General features: G+C 37.0%; 1 pseudogene; it reads right to left on the bottom strand.

Annotated features, from left to right (window-relative positions):
• Positions 1-596: 596 nt before the first annotated feature.
• Positions 597-2,238, bottom strand: LOC121813156 (annotated as a pseudogene).
• Positions 2,239-6,751: the final 4,513 nt, after the last annotated feature.

Below are 6,751 nucleotides of genomic sequence, written 5' to 3'. Positions count from 1 at the left end.
GCAATTTGATCAAAAACGTATCCTGTCTTCCTTCTCTCACCCCAACCGGTCGCAGCAGATGGCCGCCCCTCCCTGAGCCTGGTTCTGCGGAGGTTTCTTCCTGTTAAAAGGGAGTTTTTCCTTCCCACTGTTGCCAAAGTGCTTGCTCATAGGGGGTCATATGATTGTTGGGTTTTTCTCTGTATCTATGAAGCGCCTTGAGGCGACTTTTGTTGTGATTTGGCGCTATATAAATAAAATTGAATTGAATTGAATTGATTTGTTAATAAGAACTCAATAGCTATAACTCCAAGCTGCAGCACAATAACATGGGTTTTCAGTTACTCTGACTCTTTCTTGCTTGTCTAATAATATGACAAGACAAAAACATTTGCTTTGTGTTTCTGTGCATGAATGTACTTTATGTTATAATCTGATGTGAAAGTTTTGGATTAAAAATCAATTAATTCCTTTTTACATTGCCTTTTGTTACACTGGATTTTGTTGCTGTGTGTTGATTTTACTCGGAGACCGGAATCTCCTCAGTGATGATCACGTTGCTTACTGGGATGTTTTCATAAATGGCTGGGTCAATTATTTTTAAAGTTGCAGCAGGATCAAATTTTTGAGAGATTTTTGAAAATGGTTGATGACATGGAGGAGTGACAGAAATGACACTGGTCCTCTGCCAGAGCACTCTCAAGTACAAAACATAGGACTGCCGAAGCTTCTTCGTGAATTCTTCACACATGAAAACATAGAGGATGGGGTTCAGCAGCTGTTCAGAAAAGCCAGACTCACAGTCAGAGGACCCATGATTCTAACAATGTTCCTGAGGTCTGGGTTATTCACAGCCTTTAATTCTATAAAGTTAAAAACATGGAAGGGTAACCAGCAGATGAAGAATGCAAAAATGATGGAGAAAATGATTCTGTGAGATCTCCTTCTCCTTGTTCTCTGCATGCGCATTGCACGGATCCCTATGGCCACATAAGAGATGACTATTACCAGGAATGGGATCACAAAGCCCATAACAAAGCGAAAAATGTGGAGACTCCATTTTTGTTCATGTGTCATAGAATAACCACAGTAATATGTCCCATTATCTCCTAACACGGTGCGAAAAGTGGCATAAGGAGTGCTGCAGATCGCAGCAGTCACCCAGATACCAACACATATGAGCTGAGCTTTGCAGACTGTGCGTTTGTTGTGTGCCCACACCACCACCCAGATGGACAGACAACGATCAAACTCATAGCTGTCAGAGTAAAAATGCTGGCAAACATGTTGACTAAAGTGACAAAGTTGTTGAGCTTGCACACGAATTGTCCAAAAGGCCATCGGTGACTCTGAGAGAGAGAAATGATCGAGAAAATCAGGAAGGCCGTGAAAAGGAAGTCAGCTATGGCCAGGTTGAGAAACCAAATTGAGTTGACTGTTTTCTGCATTTTGAATCCCGCCATGTAGATAACCAGGGCGTTGCCCAGAGTTCCAACTATAAATATCACACAGTAGATGAGAATGGAGGCTGTTTGTATGTGTGTGGAAGCTGCTTCCAGCCCAGATGACTGACCTGTTGCGAAACAGAAAAACATGAAAGCAATGCATCACAGACATTAGTTGAAACTTATAAAAACGCTTCTTTACTTAAGTGTACATGGCTATGTAATTGTTATGGCTGTATGTTATAGTGCTTGATTCTAACACATATTCTGTGCAACACTAGCTTCTAGTATAGTATCCAGAATATGTGACATACATACTTCTTTTATCATAAAAAATCACATAAAATATCAGAAAAACAAGATAAAAAAAAGAAACAAAACCACAAAAAAGGTTTGATTGTGTTAGCAGGTTAAAAACATTATATATATATATATATATATATATACAATTTTCAAGTGCATATAATTCTATATTACAGTGCTTTGGCCTGCCACATGGGCTACAGTAGTTGCTCAAGATAGAGTACCACATTATGTGAAGTACTCACAGAATTCCTTGTGCAATTTCACATATTTATTTCTTAATTTCTTAATTTCTGTTGTGATCAGAACTAATAACAAGCAGGCATACTCATATTAATCATTTTAGCAAGAAATCCTAATGACATTCACTTAATGCAATTTAAAAGAAATGCTCATAGATGTTTAAATTGTCTTACCTGTCCCCATGAGAGAGTCTGTCTTTACTCCAAGTGGATTTTATCTTCTTTTTGCTTGCTGTCTGTCTTTGCTTAACCCTCCCTCTCAGATTATGCAGCTATAAATGAGGCAGTATGCACATGCAGAAAAGAGTTGGGAAAAGAAAACAGGAACACTGTAGAACATGCTAATTCAGCAAAAACGGCTGCCTGCGAGTGCGCTGTTGGAGAAACGGAGCCAGGCAGACAGAGGAGAACTGAAGTTCGACCAGGTACCAAAGCAAATCATTCGTACTGTACAAATAATGTAAATATGACGGTGTATCACGAAAGATTGATATCAAACTGATCACTTGACCCATATTACGTTACTTGCTCTTCAAGTGAATCAACAAATGGCGAAATGAAAAGCCGAACAACAACAATGCTGTTTCTTTAGAGAGTCTTAGCTTACATGTGTGTTTATTTCATATTTTCAGTTGTTACCCTCCACGGCTAAATAAATCGGTTTCAGTAATGCACTGATATACAAGAATGGACATAAGGGCTTCTTTCAAAGAAAAAACTCTGGTAGTATTTTATATATTATGCTTTGTATGTTGTTCAGTATATTTCTATGCAAAACAAGAGGAATTTCAATACACAGCAGTATATTCACAGTTGAAACCAGATATTTACATACACTTTATGGAAAACACAAGAACATTTTTTTACTGTACAACATCAATTTAGAGTAAACTTTTGTTTTGGATAAATAAATATTGAAATATCTTTTGAATTAGTTAAATGTCAGAATAAAGAGAGACAGAGCTGTCTATTTTTTATCACTTTCATCAAATTTAGGAGTACATATACACTAAGTTTATTGTTAATTAATAAGAAACTCCAGACGATTCCATTCTGAGCTGAAGAAGCTTCTGATAGGTTAGTAGAGTCCATGTGAGTAAATTGGTGGCACAGCTGTGGATGCATATAAGGCAAAACACAGAGCTGTTTTTTCTGTTATTTTAGTATCGGCATTATTAGTACATCAGAATCATATAACCAGCTTTGCATTAAACATTTATTGAAGCTTTTGACATTACATTTGTCATGAACTGGCTGTGTGGAAGCAGAAGAGGACCCAAACGCAAAACTCACGGAGACAAAAAGCTGAACTCAAAATCACTGCTTTATTGCAGGCTTCACAAAGAAACAGAACTAAACTGGGAATGCTAACAGAAAACCGAGGGAACACAGAAAGACACACAGGTCCGGGGAGGAGACATTGACAACGCGACACTGAACTGAGGGAGACATGAGGGAAGTGGGAGCACACGGGGAACACAGCTGACACAGATAATCATAACGAGACAGGGCAGGAGTGAACACAACATGACACATACTGACGAGAGACTGTCAAAGTAAAACAGGAAGTACACAGAGGTTCAGACAGGAGGAGAGAGCACAGACATAACGGGCTGGGGAAAACATTGAATGAAACACAAGGAGAAACGAGGACTCACAGATACACAGAGGGGCACACAGGGGGTAATCAAATAAGGAACATCTTAACAGAACCTAGGAACCACGGCATGAATAAGGAACAAAATACAAAAATACAAGAAAACTAAGAATGCTGGGCCAATATGGCCCAGGATCATGACAACATTAACATTTATATTACAATGATTGTTATAACCTCAGGTTAATCTTCTATTTACAGGTGGCAGAATAATCATATGATCTTTCATTGCAGGTGTAACCATGATCATCTCATACATATTGCAGTTTGTTGCTCATTATAGAGTTGTGCTCAAGTTAATAAGGGTTAAAAGCTACAGTCAGCGCGATGTCTGGCTGATCTATGGAGGGGAGAGGCTTCGAGCATGGAAGGCCGCACGCGCTTACACAACACTGATATCATGTTATTCTTTGTGATCTTATATTCAGTTATATCTTTTGTTATGTTTTAAGTAGTGGCAGTTGATTAAACAACATTCATTTAATATTACATACTTGATTCAGAGCATTACACACTGATCACCTTAACCAATTGGCGTCTTCAGCACTCCTTATGCCACTTTTCGCACTGCATCAGTGGGGAACGGAGGGGAAAGTTCCTGTGGTTATTCTGCAACAATCAAAGAACACAAATTGACTCTCGACATTTTTCGCTTTGTTATGGGCTTTGTGATCCCATTCCTGATAATAGTGATCTCTTATGTGTCCATTGGTATCCGTGCAATGCGCATGCCGAGAACAAGGAGACGCAGATCTCGCCGGGTCATTTTCTCCATCATTTTTGCATTCTTCATCTGTTGGTTGCCTTTCCACATTTTCAATTTCATAGAATTGAAGTTAGAGCTCCAGGGGATTGTTAGAATGTATGGTCCTCTGACTGTGAGTCTGGCTTTTCTGAACAGCTGCTTAAACCCCATCCTTTATGTTTTCATGTGTGAAGAATTCCAGAAGAAATTTCGACAGTCCATTTGTTTTGTACTCGAGAGTGCACTGGCAGAGGACCATTTGTCATTTCTGTCCACCCGCTCCATGTCATCAACCTTTTCAAAAGCTTCCCAAAAATCAGACACTGCTGCCACTTTAGATCGGATCGACCCAGCCATTTATGAAAACATCCCAGGAAGCACAGTAATCATCACTGAGGGGATTCCTAGAACTGAAGAAGAGTGCCCCACCAGACAATGAATATTGAAATGAATCATTGTTTTTTGTTTTACATATTTATGCTCATGAACAGACATACACAATATAATTTGCTCGTCTGCCTTCACATGTATATGGACTTGAATGAAACCCTCATTTATTCATGTAATGAATTTTACATCAATTTCTAATGAATGTTATTGAATTAAATGTTTTTTTTGTTTTTTAAATTTTAAACTCTTTCACAGAAATATAAAATGTCAGCATGTTAGTATGGTACTTTTCTATTGTTGCACAGACAGGGGATATCCCACTATGTTTACTATATTTACTTACAATAGTAAGAAAGAGGAGTTACAACTTTAATTAGTCAGAATACGTTAAAACTTATGCGTGCTGCATCTCTGCATTAAAATTCACTAAAACAATTTAACATATGAATGGTTTTTTTGTGTTGTTTGTTTTGTTTTCTGTTTTTTTACTTTGATGCTGTCATTTTTCCATGATTGGGATTTCATCATTAAATTAATTTTAAGTGACTTTTATGTTAGAAGGTAGATGTTGCAAAGCAAAAAATACAATAAATAATTTTTTTCGTAATTCTTCATGTCATGGCCTTAAGATACAGTTCATATGTTGTTTGGCTACTTTTTGGGAAACATTTAGCTTTCAAGCTCTAATCCTTGGCATTTTTTCATCGATAAATACATGGGAACAAATAATGCTAATAAAAAGGTGCCAAAATTTATGAATTACAATAGTTTATTTGCTTAGTTGGCTGTTATGTGTAGACACCGAACTGGTCTGTCCCTTAAGTTAGTTGCAGTTTTTTTTTCTTTATTGATTCATAGATCAGTGTTAAATGTGTTACGAAAAACATTACTCTGAAAATGGTTAGAGACTGAATGAGTAAAAAAGCAGCCCATGTCTAAAGAAAACTATTGCTCGAGACCCCTTTAAAAATTACAGTAATGAATTCTGACACCATGGAAACAAAATATAAAGAAATGTATAAAGAAAACATGCTAAATAGTCAGTTTTCTTACATTGACTATTCAGTGTGTAAACAAAAAGATGCAATAGTAACAGTTCAAGGAGCAATGTGCTGAAGTTAGTATGAAAATGTCGTTTATTTTCTTTTTCCTTTTTTTAAAAAATTGAATTATGACTTTAAGGTCTGAGATTAGAAAAGATGTACATCCTTGAGATTTAGCAACATTTAAAAGCCTTCATTTCAGTTACTCTGTATTCAAGTATATTTTTTTTAAATATGTAAATAACCTTTTTTGAGATTTTTTTTAAATACGTCATTAGGCCTTGGGGTGTGGAGTGCTGTCTTATTTTCTTTCTTTCTTTCTACCATTTCCTGAGAGAACATGATTGTCAGCTCAATAGTCCTACAAAGAATTAATGGTGCCTCTCCAGACAGTAATGCACCACCATACCATCAGAGATGCTGGCTTTTCAACTGACTGCTGATAGCAAGATGGATGGTCTCTCCCCTCTTTAACCCAGAGGATGCAAATGTTTGCGTGTTTTCCAAACACAACTTCAAATTTCAATTCGTCTGAATACAGAACAGTTTTTGACTTTGTCTCAGTTCATTTAGTTCATTTTAAATTAGCTTTGACCCAAAGAAGATGGAGCATTTCTAGATCATGTTAATATATGGCTTCTTGAGAGATGTGTGGAGATACTGGACTTTTGAAGAAACTTGCCCTGTGGAATCAGGACCTTCACTATTGTTGAACTTGTGTTTGGATTGTTGTTTCACCTTCATACTGTAAATAAAGTCACTGAACATTATCTGAGCGGTTTCTTGAAAACATTTGCAAATGACAGCATTCTGATTTTTTCTCACATTTTGCACAACATTCCAACCTTTCAAGAATTGGGTTTGTAATTGCCCAAGAATGTAACACTGCCCATTATGATAGCTGAATATATGGTTTATATCCCTCATTTTAGCTTTCCAGTTATATG

Source organism: Haplochromis burtoni, unplaced genomic scaffold, assembly GCF_018398535.1.
Source record: "Haplochromis burtoni strain Fernald_Lab_line unplaced genomic scaffold, NCSU_Asbu1 Contig_1208, whole genome shotgun sequence".
NCBI classification, from domain to species: domain Eukaryota; kingdom Metazoa; phylum Chordata; class Actinopteri; order Cichliformes; family Cichlidae; genus Haplochromis; species Haplochromis burtoni.
This window is presented reverse-complemented; position numbering and strand designations above follow the sequence as displayed.